At 42.8% G+C, this 14,263-nt stretch overlaps 1 protein-coding gene across 5 annotated transcripts in view; it reads left to right on the forward strand.

Annotated features, from left to right (window-relative positions):
* The window catches only part of KDM4B (lysine demethylase 4B), a 178,737-nt gene that overhangs the window by 89,598 nt on the left and 74,876 nt on the right, over window positions 1-14,263 (forward strand). The window lies entirely within an intron of this gene.

A 14,263-nucleotide genomic window follows, 5' to 3' on the forward strand; every position in this document is an offset into this window, starting at 1 on the left:
TGCCAAGGAGTTGCAGAGCTTGCGCTTTTGCTACCAGATGGGCCAGGTCATGAAAGAATTAGTATACTTGCCAGTTAGCTATTGCTCTGGGAGGAATGTTAGAAGGAGGTTCTGGCGGTATTGACTGGACAGTAGCTAGCCACTTAGTATACTTTAATTTCATTTTTTAATCTTTTAGGTGCAATTAAACCAAACCTATACTGAAATAATACCCAGCAAACCTGTTTCAGTGCAAAATAAGATAACGGGCTGTCTTAAAGCTACAAAAGCCATGAAATTCATAACAGTATTGACCCAGCTTTAAATAGCTCCTTTTGTGTCCGGGCACAGATGGAGTAGGGATTGGCCAGTATGTCATAAACTCTTCTCGGGAGGACGGTGCATCAGTTAAAAAATTAATCTTAAATTTTTTTTAAAAAACTTACCTCCCTCATGGCTATGACAGAAACTTTCTCATAGGATCCAATGCAGTGCTCTGTCTGAATCAACAAGGTGGAAAGAGAGCTGAAATGAGTGATCTCATTTCAAATATTACACAAGCTGAGCTTTCTTAAAATTCCCACTGTCGGACTAGCTGTGGTTGGGAATCGTGGGAGAGCTAGTATAGAAAATCCATTGCATTTTCATCGTGCATTTTCATTGTCCAGGCCGTCTTTGAACAGCGTTAGGAGACGTACAGTGGTAATAAAAGCCAGCTGCCTGCCAGTGCCAGGGTTTTTACCATAGTTCGCACCAGTGCTAGTGTAATGCTATGAAACTTAAAGAAAAAACTTCTTACAGATAGATCTCCATGGGGTATAAATTCCAAATCTTAACAATAATTTGGTCAATGCTGACATTTAATCAAATGCAGATCTTTACATCAGAAACATCCAGCTAAACATCCAGCTACTATGGGATTATGGAGATCTTGTGTAGTTACCTCCGCTCTCCTCTTTCCCCACTCAAATAGCTAAACCCCTACCCTAGGTTGTTTGCACCCTGTTAGATGTCAGATTATTTATTGAGGTTGTAGACGAAGCCATATTCTGTTTATATCTGGGCTCTGCAGAGTAAGGAAGGGTGGAATGGAAGCCATAACTCTGAGATTGAGTTTTGGAGTTAAAGGAGCAATAAGAAAAGCCTAAAACCCACAAAAGGTCTTAAATAAGTTTTGTATACATCAGACTTAATAAATAAATAAATAAATAAATGGCTAAGTAAATTTGATTTGAAATTTAAAAAAAAATAGTGTTCAGGTCTGCTGTAACCCGGTATATACTAAGTTTCAGTCTGTAGTAAATGTTCCTGGAGTTATAAACCCCAGAAAATGGGGTTTTAATCATGGACATTTTGACAAACCCTTAACTACAGCGGTGCCACCGGGCACTGCTCTAATATTAAAAGCAATTTTAAGCTCAGCCATGTGTTCACAAACAAGTGACATTTGGGAAGTGCAGTTTTAGATTGAGCCTCCATGCTCACATTGTTAAGCGGCATAGCGTGAAATTACTGAACAAACAGCATAGAGAGTTCTGAGCAGATTTGGGGAAAAAGTTGGAGAGTGGAAGGAGATGCCCAGTTTATTTCCATTGCACCAGGTGACACTTCTCTGTTTACAGGATTCCATTTAATATTTCCAAAATCATGATTTGCATATGTGTGTGTGTTAACCATTTGTTACCATGGTAGGGGATTCCAGATGAGGTGTGAGCTCTGTTATGGTATGTGGGCAATAAGTTCATTGATATCTCCTTTTTAAGTTAAAGAAGGATTTAATGAAATATCAGATGGTTGTGTTATGTGTAAACTCAGATTGCCTGCGCTTTTCATGATGAAAGAAAAATCCTGGACTGTGTTTTTCTGGTTAAATAGCACAGGGTTTTTAAATGAGTTGACTAAAGCAGCTATTCTGATTTTGTTCATTTGTTTTGTTTTTTGCTGTCAGACATAGCTGGATTATATTTGCTAATACCAGAGTGATTTTTTCCCAAGTCATTATCATAGTTCTTAAAGTGCTTAGAAATGACACTGTGGAAGTACAGAATATTATTTCATAAAAAAGAAAGTCAACCTAGTTCCATCTCTCCTCTCTCCAGGTTGCAACAAGCAGGGCTGATTCCTGTCCTTACCACAACACAGGAAGTCAATAACAGGCCTTTTGCAACTAGCCAGATGGACAGTGCTCTTTTTTCCCATATGCTCTGACATTGGGGACTCAGAGCATAGATTTTGCTCTGCTTAGAGCTGTGGATGGAAGGAAAGATGTTAATGACATACAATAAGAAGGTGATCATATACTGCAGTGATGGGTGACCTTAGAAAAACCTACATAGAGTAGCACTAATTATCTGCCAGGTAGATAGAAAGTACTGCTAACTACAGGAGGACCTGTCTAGACTGCAAAAATGCATTCTAGCCAGAGCAGAGTTTAATGATCGGCTTACTAGAAACTAGTTCTGCTGTAATTGTAGGACAAGCATCAACGTTCACAGAAAATCAACACTTCGGCAGTGGCTGTAAAATTGCATAGGCAACTAATTATAGATATGTGTTACATCTATGTAAACTTGTAGCTAAAGCTAGTAAACACTGGTTGTTGGATTTTTTTTAAAGATTCAATTAGAAGTTGGTCTGATGGGCATTTAAGTGGCTAGTTTGCTGCTACAGCATGAATTTTTTAAAGAACCCAGTGGAAATTAAATGTTTCTGAGGTGAACATGGGAAATAGTCAAAATGACTAGAGGGGTGTATAATTGTAGATGAACAGGAATATTTAGTATTAGAGATGTGAACTGTTATCTGTCAGCTAGTCATTGATAGACAGCCCATTACCATATTAGCAATTTGTCCAAGAAATCCTTGCCTTAACTAAGCTAATGGTCAGTGCATAGTACGATTATCAAGTCAGCTTTGCATGTTGGTCCATATTGAATCTCTCTCCTGTATCTGCTTACTGTGTCCCAGGTTCAGGTCCTGATTCTTGGCAGACAGGATACCATGGATGGTCAGCTGAATTCTGTAGTTTCTGCCTCAGGCCTGGCCTATTTGTTTTTTTTTTTTCTTCCCAGTTCTTTGATCAGAATAGGTGTTCAGTCGACCTGACCTGAAGGAAGTAATCTGTCAAGTAATTGTTTTCTGCCTCTTTCACTTATCGCAAACCAATACCTGGCAAACACCTTTCTGTCTCGAGAGGTGTATAAATCCTCAGGACCAATTTCTATCGAGGGTGGTTACTTGGTGGCTGTTATCCACTGACCTACTGGAATAATTTTTAGCCTTTTTTGCATATAAAACAACAGGAAAGACTTCAAAATCCTGCCTCATAACATGCTGATGAAATCATGGGTGCAAAAGCCCGTTGTTGTTGTGTGTACATTTTCTTTTGCATTACCAAAAGTATTTCAGACTTCGTTGCTGTTCCCAGTTCTTGCTGTCTCTCTCTTGCATAGAAGTGATGCCAGTGTTGTGATGTTACTGACAATTCCCACCACCTCTCCTCCAAGTCTTTCTTTTTGATCAGTTTTCCTGACTTGCTTACATCTTCTGGAATCATTCTCTCTCCATTCTTTTGTTGTGATTCTTGCCTTTGGATCCATTTACACTACATATATAATCTATCTGCTGGTAGAGATGTACGTGTCCCCAGCATCATGGTGTCTGGGGGTACTCAGTTACAAAATGTCTGTCTTTTGACCTGGCTAAAAAGCATGATTAAAATCAGAAATGTACGCGAGAGAAAACCATGGATTGATTTTGCTTCCTAGTCGGTTAACATGAACATGACAATTAAAGGAATGAAAATGAGGGGTCAGCGACCTTGGTTCACAGGCATCTAGAGAGGTGTTTTGTTTCCTTGACATAGTTAAAGTAGTATCTGAAACCTCTTAACAGGCTATTTTAAACATACTACTTCTCTCAAAGTAGGGAAATTGTTCCTATCATGCATACCTCGATTGCCTTCTGCAGCAGAGCTTAATGAGAGGATGATTCCAAGCCGGTAACCCAGTTTAGGGAGTGATTACTTTGTGCTTTTAAGCTTTCCTGAGTCTGAACTGAGTTCAGTCACTGCCTCTGACTCTGGGATTCTTGGCGCACTCTCCGGGTACGTCTGCACTGCTGCTGGAAGTAGACGTACCTGTGCTAGTGTTGACTGAGCGAATGTGCTAAAAGCAGCAGTGTCGTTGCTGCAGAGTACAGGCTTGTCTGGGAACCAAGGTACGTACTTGGGAGGCTAACCTGCTGTGCTGCGGTGGCTGGGCTATTTTAGTGTGCTAGCTCAATCAAAGCTAGTGCAGGTATGTCTAACCAAGCTGGAAATTACATCTCCAGCTGCCAAGTAGATGCACCCTCATTCTTTCCAGCACTCCCTTCCTAGAGATGATACTTGGGGTCCAACCGCCTCGTCATGAAGCTAGTGCCAGTGCCTCCAGACTCCCCAGTTGCTTAATAACTTCCTTTCCAGAGCTCCAATCTTGCGGGCGCTCTAGCTTAGGGTTTACCTCTTCAGGGACATGTCTGTTTGCTTCAGCTACCACAGTCTTTGCAAAGGTTTCTAACAGAATTACTCTTTATTTTGTCTCAATCTGTTTCTCTCTTGTACTAAGTAAAGATAACCTGCATGCAAATCTCTGCTTCAGTTTCCTCACCAGTCTGCAGTGTTCTTTGGGAGTCTGAGGAGTCCAGGATCCCATTCCTGCATATGGCTTCTCTTCTGGAATACAGAGTCTCGGTCTGACCTCTGTAATCAGTGTCCTCCAGCTCCTGGGTGGTCTAGTACTCCAAAAAGGTCCCTTGTGCTATGAAAGCATGCCTCCTTTGTTCATCACAGTTGTCCCAAGTGTAATTTGTCTGAGTCTTGAGATACTAGCATTAACATCAGGTTTCTTTGTTGCCTCTTCTGGGCAAAATTCCTGCTCCAAACCCCCTCCATATATACCACCAAGAATAACCGGATTCTCCCAGGTTAAGCACCCTCTTTAGTATACCCATTGTCCTGCCAGAGCAGTTATTAAACTGTTAATGACTACTTTTGTTGTTTCGGACAAGAGGTGTGATATGTGATGTGGTCCTTATCAGCCCAAGGCTTGCTTATTACACACTGGGGGTTGGAATTAGACATAGAGTTCATAAAATCAGTCAGAATCCATAAGATGTACATAGATCTCCAAATCATCACATTATCCCTGTAAATGCCTCAACCTGTACTCAAGAGATTGTGTTGCAGCCATCATCCTTCCAGTCAAGAAGGCTTGAATGGAACCTGCCAGAGCCTGCCAATGCCATTTCAATACGGAGAGCTGAAGTTGAGCACTGCAGGTTGTTTCTGGGTGTTTTTATGGAACCCAGTGGCTCTACTGGCCTATGGAGTGGGGTAGAAATCTGACATCAATCTTTAGACTCATGTATGTCAGCATGGAGCACTATCACCAGGCCTTCCCAGCCACTTCTAGATTCCTTGGTATGTCACGTGGAGAGATCTAACTCCTGCAGGAAGTGTTACTTTTCAAGATTCTAATGTTTTTGGAGCTGGGTTGTATTAATCAGTTCGTATTTACTGTGTGGAAAGATTGCTAAGGGGATAATATTGAATGGTTTTGTTTGAGGGCGGGCACAACATTTCAGCTGTCAGCTTGCGCTCTGAATTCCCTTGTTTAGATCCATAACTTAATAATGGTATTGCCTTTTTATTTGAGTGTGACTGTTTGTTCTTTGTACGCTAGTAGTCAATGTTTGTAGGAAGACTGTTAAACATGGAGATTATACGAGGAAATACTTCATACCCTCTCCCGTTTTTGCCCCCTCCAGCATCTTCTCATGAACCTTGGCCCTTGAGGTAGTGGTCTTCAGTTAATTCTGTTTTGTTTGGTTTTTCTGTTTAATACTGTCCAGGAGGTCTTATGGCTGAAATAAAGCAACTGATGTTCTCTTCCTAGTAATGTGTAGTTTTGATATATAAGGCTGCAGTCTCATTCTGCATTTTTGCTTTTGGTTGTCATCTGTACAAGGCCTCTGTCAATCAGTAAAGCTTATAAGAAGATATGGTTTAATCAAGTACACTACTAATAACCCTTTTTATAGCCTGCATTTTTACATTGTCCAGCTAGAACCCCCTAAACAGCCTATACCTATAGTCTTCTCTTATTCAGGAACTGAACCTGCAGTTACTCAAGAAATTCATGTGCGTATCACAGGTCAGCTTTTCTATTTCTTTTGCAAACCTGACTGGATATAGGTGGATGGGAGCAATTTCTTATGTTCCTTATTATATTAATAGCAGACACTAGAGGCTGATAACATCTATGTTACTGCAGGCTGGCATTTTCATAGCTTCATTTCATCTCCCATTTACTCCAAAGACAGTCTTAGAATTATCTGTCTCAGTATAAAATGGGGTCAAGCTGCTCTGTCTGCCTGAGTCCTACTTTTATGTGCTGGTACAAGTAGCCTTCATCTCCTCCTGGTTAGCTTTCCATCACACATCTCCACTCCAGCTCTCCTACTTGCCTGTTTCCTTTTTTAAAAAATATAGTCAAGACTACATACAAAAATATATATAGCCTACCTTTCTTTGGAAAAGGTGCTCTTTTTGGAGCAGGTTTCAGAGTAACAGCCGTGTTAGTCTGTATTCGCAAAAAGAAAAGGAGTACTAGTAGCACCTTAGAGACTAACCAATTTATTTGAGCATGAGCTTTCGTGAGCTACAGCTCACTTCATCGGATGCATTCAGTGGAAAATACAGTGAGGAGATTTATATACACACAGAACATGAAACAATGGGTGTTATCATACACATTGTAAGGAGAGTGATCACTTAAGATGAACTATTACCAGCAGGAGAGCGGGGTGGGGATTGGCAGGAGAAAACCTTTTGTAGTGATAATCAAGGTGGGCCATTGCCAGCAGTTAACAGAAAGGTCTGAGGAGCAGTGGGGGGAGGGGGGGAAATAAACATGGGGAAATAGTTTTACTTTGTGTAATGACCCATCCACTCCCAGTCTCTATTCAAGCCTAAGTTAATTGTATCCAGTTTGCAAATTAATTCCAATTCAGCAGTCTCTCGTTGGAGTCTGTTTTTGAAGTCTTTTTGTTGTTGTAATATTGCGACCTTTAGGTCTGTAATCGAGTGACCAGAGAGATTGAAGTGTTCTCCAACAGGTTTATGAATGTTATAATTCTTGACATCTGATTTGTGCCCATTTATTCTTTTACGTAGAGACTGTCCAGTTTGACCAATGTACATGGCAGAGGGGCATTGCTGGCACATGATAGCATATATCACATTGGTAGATGTGCAGGTGAACGAGCCTCTGATAGTGTGGCTGATGTGATTAGGCCCTATGATGGTGTCCCCTGAATAGATATGTGGACATATCTTGGGTAGCAGATAGAATGCCCCAGGTTAGGGTTCCAGGGGTGTGTCTGTGCGGATTTGTTCTTGTGCTTTTTCAGGGAGTTTCTTGAGCAACTGCTGTAGTTTCTTTTGGTAACACTCAGTGAGGGTCGAAACAACAGGCTGGACTTCTATATAGAGTGCTTCCGCCGATGTGCACGGGCTGAAATTGTGGAAAAGCAGCATCACTTGCCCCATAACCTCAGCCGTGCAGAACACAATGCCATCCACAGCCTCAGAAACAACTCTGACATCATAATCAAAAAGGCTGACAAAGGAGGTGCTGTTGTCATCATGAATAGGTCGGAATATGAACAAGAGGCTGCTAGCAGCTCTCCAACACCACTTTCTACAAGCCATTACCCTCTGATCCCACTGAGGGTTACCAAAAGAAACTACAGCATTTGCTCAAGAAACTCCCTGAAAAAGCACAAGAACAAATCTGCACAGACACACCCCTAGAACCCCAACCTGGGGCATTCTATCTGCTACCCAAGATCCATAAACCTGGAAATCCTGGACGCCCCATCATCTCAGGCATTGGCACTCTGACAGCAGGATTGTCTGGCTATGTAGACTCCCTCCTCAGGCCCTATGCTACCAACACTGCCAGCTATCTTCGAGACACCACTGACTTCCTGAGGAAACTACAATCCATCGGTGATCTTCCTGAAGACACCATCCTGGCCACTATGGATGTAGAAGCCCTCTACACCAACATTCCACACAAAGATGGACTACAAGCCATCAGGAACAGTATCCCCGATAATGTCGCGGCAAACTTGGTGGCTGAACTTTGTCCTCACCCATAACTATTTCACATTTGGGGACAATGTATATCTTTAAATCAGCGGCACTGCTATGGGTACCCGCATGGCCCCACAGTATGCCAACATTTTTATGGCTGACTTAGAACAACGCTTCCTCAGCTCTCGTCCCCTAATGCCCCTACTCTACTTGCGCTACATTGATGACATCTTCATCATCTGGACCCATGGAAAAGAAGCCCTTGAGGAATTCCACCATGATTTCAACAATTTCCATCCCACCATCAACCTCAGCCTGGACCAGTCCACATAAGAGATCTACTTCCTGGACACTACGGTGCTAATAAGCGATGGTCACATAAACACCACCCTATACCGGAAACCTACTGACCGCTATTCCTACCTACATGCCTCCAGCTTTCACCCAGACCACACCACACGATCCATCGTCTACAGCCAAGCTCTACGATACAACCGCATTTGCTCCAACCCCTCAGACAGAGACAAACACCTACAAGATCTCTCTCAAGCATTTTTACAACTACAATACCCACCTGCTGAAGTGAAGAAACAAATTGACAGAGCCAGAAGAGTTCCCAGAAGTCACCTGCTACAGGACAGGCCCAACAAAGATAACAGAACGCCACTAGCCATCACCTTCAGCCCCCAACTAAAACCTCTCCAACGCATCATCAAGGATCTACAACCTATCCTGAAGGATGACCCATCACTCTCACAAATTGTGTATGATAATACCCGTTTTTTCGTGTTCTGTGTGTATATAAATCTCCTCACTGTATTTTCACTGAATGCATCCGATGAAGTGAGCTGTAGCTCACGAAAGCTTATGCTCAAATAAATTGGTTAGTCTCTAAGGTGCCACTAGTACTCTTTTTTTCTTTTTGGAGCAGTATTTCTTTCCCATAGTTTACTGCTCTTGAATCTTTTTCACCATGGCTTGCCATTTGTCATCGATATGTCTAATTTAGATTTTAAGTGCCTGGATATTAGTGATCTTGTCTATAAAGTGCAATGTACAACAAAGGCACTGTGAAATAAAGCAGGGCAAGAAGTTAGGGATATGCCAGCTGAAGCATTGCTTATTTGGCACACTGGTGTATGTGGATTTTATTAAAGAAGGTGGGTTTAGTTTCCCGTTAATATAATTCCTGTGGAGTTGGCAGGAATAATTTGAAAGTGTGGCCTGGGGTCACACTGTAGGCAGCCTGCCTCAATTTCGCTCTTGGACTGTTCAAATAAAACTTCACCCAGGCTTGTTCCCTCCTTGGGGGGATAGGTTTATTAATATGAAATAAACGCCAAACAAAACTCAAAATCTCAGAACGAAGTCCTTCCGAAAGTCCACACAAAACAAAAGTTTCTCGTCCTCCTCCCAAGGCTTCCCGCCTGGGGCCTTTCCTGCTTTGTCAGACTAGGCCTACCTGGCTGGTGTCTCAGGGCTTGTCTATACTGACACTTTACAGCGCTGCAACTTTCTCACTCAGGGGTGTGAGAAAACACCTCCCTGAGTGGAGCAAGTTTCGGCGCTGTAAAGTGCAAGTGTAGACAGTGCACCAGTGGCTGATGCCGTGAGTACACAGCCAAGTTAAAGCGCTGCCTAACGTTGCTAGTGAAGATGTGCCCTCAGTCCTAACTCCCAGGACTCTGCTGAAGCCTGCTCATGTCTAGCAGTCTCTGATCCCTGAGCATTTCCCCACTTCATTGCAGCTTCCTGCTGATCTTTACAGAGAAGACACCTCATCTCTCCCAGGTGTGGCTCCTTCGTAATCAAAGCAGGCTTGCTGCTGGCCTTCCGGCCCTTAAGGTCAAGCCACCCTGTTACAGAGCTGTTGAGATTGCTTTGCGAGCCTTCTGTTATCAGAGGAAGAATATTTACCTTTTTAAAGCAGAATGAGGGTGCCTTTTCTTACACCATTCTGAGGGGGATCAGTGAAGATTGCAGCCCATCTGAGATTTCTCAATTCAGCACTCAGTTTTTAAAAGGAGAGGCCTTTTCTAATACTTAGCCTGGTTTACTTCAAACTTAATTACTGTACAGTGTAAACCAGATTCCTTTTGGTGATTTTGAAGACTTTGTTCTTCTGTTTGGTAATGAATTTGCCTGCTCTGGGTGATTACTGAAGGGCCCAGAGGAGATGGGCAGGCCTTCTGGAATGGAAAGCTGCCCCTGACCCAGTTGATTCCTGAGATCTAGCTTGACATGATCTCCTGGTCTTTCTCTGTCTCACTAACCCTCTGATTTATAGTGTTGAAGGTGCTTTGTGGTTGCAGTAAATAGCTACGTGAAGAATGGGCTCTCTGCAGCTTATTCTTTGCTTCTCTGTTACACAAGAGTCCACCAGATCCAGTCGTTCATGTGGCGGAGTGGAGGCTTAACATTACAAGATTATCAAAAATTCTTTCACAGATCTGCCTTACAGTTGTGTCAGCTGGTGTCACTCCATTGGAATTGCCTCAGAAGGTGATACTGGAGGGTCAGCCAATAAGTGTGGACATAAAGCAAAAAGAACAGTTCCTAAGATGACTGTCACCAAACAAAACCTTGGTCCTCTCAGTTCAAGGAGCACATAAATTGTGGACACTTTAATTGGATAGGTGGCTCCTTGCTGATGGCTTCAGTGGGAGTAGCTCTTTCTTGGAGCATTATTTACGAAGATTGTGTTCCAGTTGGTGAGAGTTAGGAGGAAAAACCCTAGTGTTCTTAATCATTCATGTTTCCCAGCCATTCATGGGAGGACTGCATATGTCTTAAGCAAGTCTGGGATGGATCAGAACTTTTCCTTTTGTAAAGTCTGCCTCTCTGGCTAGAGCAGTGTGTTGCAATGTAGATGTGAAGTTCATGGAGTTTCAATGGCAAAATACGCATGACAAATGGAGATTGCCATCATTACTGTAGAACTTTTGTGCGGCCTTAAAACCCCAGTCAGGAGGGGGTGAGATGAGGGTCTTTGCCCAGGAGAGGTGACCGCTGGGAGTGGGAAACCTTGAATGGGTGACCTTCTTCAAGGGGCTCCAGAGGGGGAATACAGGTGCAGTTACCCTGAAACTGTGATAGTTGATCAGGAATAAAAATGTACATCCTTGCTCAGTCAAAACTCTCATTAAAGTCAGCAGAAGACTTGCCTTGTTAGATACTGAGTATGGACTTTGGAATCTGGCCCTTAGATGTTAAGTTGTGTGTGTGTTGAACTTCTTGTTAGTTGTAGTGTAATTCACTGAATGCGGTACCATTGTGTTAGATACCGCAGAGTTGTGAAAATTAATGTTGGTACAGCTCCTTCCAGATCTGAGGTGTTTACCATGTAATCTTAATCCATACTCACACATGTATTTTTTTACCCAATGTCTTCTAATATCCGCACACAGTGCTCAAGGATATGCTTATTTGCTCTTTGAATCCATGTTTGCTTGCATAACTGGAAGCAGGGGTATGACAGAATATACCCCTGTGTTTACACCCTATGCGCTATTGTGATAATCTGTGTACAAAATATGCCTTGTAATGCATCATTTTAAAAAGTCATAATTTGTTTATCAGTAACATCATGGCAAAATGCACTTAGCAGGGTTATATGTGAAGTTATAAACACAAGCAGAAATCATGACTAAAAGTGTTTTCCAGATAAGTCTGGGGAGTGGCCAAACCAGTTCCTCAGAGACAAAGGACAAGCTGACTCCTCAGCCTGGTGTAAACAAGGCTGATGGACCATTATCTGCTAAGTGGCCATTCTTTGACAGGAAAGGGGCCAGGGGCAAAAATCTACATCTTAGCAAAGAAATAGCATGGAGTCTCCTGCCACACAGGCTGCTTGTTGCCTTGCTCCCAAATGGAAGTGTTTTTCAAGAGATGGACTGAAACTATAGAAAGCAGGGGCAAATACCCCAAGACACCCTCTTTGTTCCCCTGCCCATCGGATGCATGGCACCTGAAGGGAGAAAGGAAGCAGCCATTGGACTCTGGGGGATGGGTCCTGACCTAAAGAGTTTGGTCAGTAAGATTGCTGAAAGCATGTAGTGAGAGAAATTTATTTTTAATCTAATGTAGTTTGATAGGCACCAGTTTTATTTGGGCATAAGCGTTCGTGGGTAAAAAAACCCCACTTTTTCAGATGCCTGGAGTGACAATTACAGATGCAGGCATTATTATACTGACACATGAAGAGAAGGGAGTTACCTCAGAAGAGGAGAACCAGTGCTGACAGGACCAACACTGTACTGGCCCTGTCAACAACATTGTACTGGCCCTGTCAACATTGGTTCTCAACTTGAGGTAACTCCCTTCTCTTCATGTGTCAGTATAATAATGCCTGCATCTGTAATTTTCACTCCATGCACCTGAAAAAGTGGGGTTTTTTACCCACGAAAGCTTGTGCCCAAACAAATCTGTTAGCCTTTAAGGTGCCACCAGACTCCTTGTTGTTTTTGTGGATACAGACTAACACGGCTACCCCCTGATATTAGGCACCAGTAAGTGTTTTATCTTTATTTTTCTTGCAATAATTTCTGAGTTTTATGCCTCATCATTACTTGTACTCACTTGAAATCTATCTCTTTGCTGTTAATAAACTTGTTTTATTGTTTTATCTAATCCAATACGTTCAAATTGAAGTGTCTGGGTAGCAAGCTGTGTGCATATTATTCCCTTAAAGGAATAATAGACTTAATATATTTGTACTGTCCAGGAGAGGGCTGGGCAGTATAGGGCATACATTTCTAGGGGAAAATCTGGGACTGGGAGTGTGTTGGGGTCACCTTGTGGTAATTGTTAAGGCTGGTAAGATCCGAGGTGTGGCTGGCTGGCTGCTGCACAAACACAGACATAGCTGGGAGTGACTTACATGCTGGAGGCTGTTTGTGAGCAGTCCAAGTTGGAGGCTTCAGAGGCAAGGCATTGTAAAAGGCTCCCTAGGTTACAGGGCAGGAGTGACATAGCTACTCATTAGTCTGGAGTATACTCTGGTATGTCAGAGTGGGTTGAAGGCCAAGCCATGTTTTAGCTTGGGCTGGAACCCACTCACTTTTCAGTGAGGGTGCAGGCAAGATCGCTCAGGTGCTGGTAGTTCTCCAGTGCCCTTCCCACAAATCCTCCTGAGAGACAGGCAGATTTTTCTGCAGTTGACAAGGTTGACTGGGAAAGAATCCTACAGTGCCTCAGCCCAAAGAACCATGGGATATGCCCACAGACACACATGTGCAAGTACAGAAATAATATGACTATGGTTCTGCTATGAGAATGCTTGTACTTGAGCGAGGCTAACTGAGTGCCTGGGCTAACTGCAGTGTAGTTATACCCTGAATGCTAGGTACTTCTGAGTATTATTAATACTGCTTGTCTCTTTACTTCCACTTGGCTGGGGGGGGGAGAAGGTAAGTTACAGGTTGTCTTTTCATAGGCCTCCTACTTCCCCAGAACTCAAATCCCCATTGTTTTGAGCCTGTTGAAAGCCCAAATACAAAGCTAGAATCCTTGATGAGTATGCCAGTTAAAATAGAGCAGCCAGTTTGGGAAACAAGTTACCTTCTGGATAGTAACTTACGTAAGTTACTGAGATCAGATGTGCTTTGAGATTGAAAAGCATTTTCATGCTCCTGATTGGTGAGACTGGCTGCAGGTGCTCTTTGTGCTGGAATCTGGGCCAGTGCATATGTCATGTAACTCTAAATGAATGTTGAATGCTCGATTTAAAACTAGCACTCTCTTTGTGGTTCCCTGTTCCCCCTTCTTTTAGCAAGTGAGAGCAGCTTTAACCATTCAAAGAATGAGAGTACTTACTTGGCTTCCTGTTGTAAAAGAAATTCATAGTTCCAAACATCTCTATCCCTGTGGCTTTTTCCTGCTGGTGACAGGAATCTAACTCAAACTCCGTGGGAATCCTAGAAAACGATTACAAATGTAATTTAAATGCATCTTTATTCTTTCACAGTAAATGTGCTTCGGGGGAAATGAGTCATCTCATGTCTCTGTCCTGTTCGTCTTCCCTTGGAGCATGCAGTGGATGTGCTTGAGGGGTGTGTGTGGGAAAAGGGTGGTGTGGTGGTCAGGCAAGTAAGAGGGATGGGTGGGTGAGCACAGGCTGAGAGTTTTTTCCCTTGCCTTCAGGGT

The sequence above is a fragment of the Lepidochelys kempii genome, chromosome 25 (genome assembly GCF_965140265.1).
Source record: "Lepidochelys kempii isolate rLepKem1 chromosome 25, rLepKem1.hap2, whole genome shotgun sequence".
NCBI lineage: Eukaryota > Metazoa > Chordata > Testudines > Cheloniidae > Lepidochelys > Lepidochelys kempii.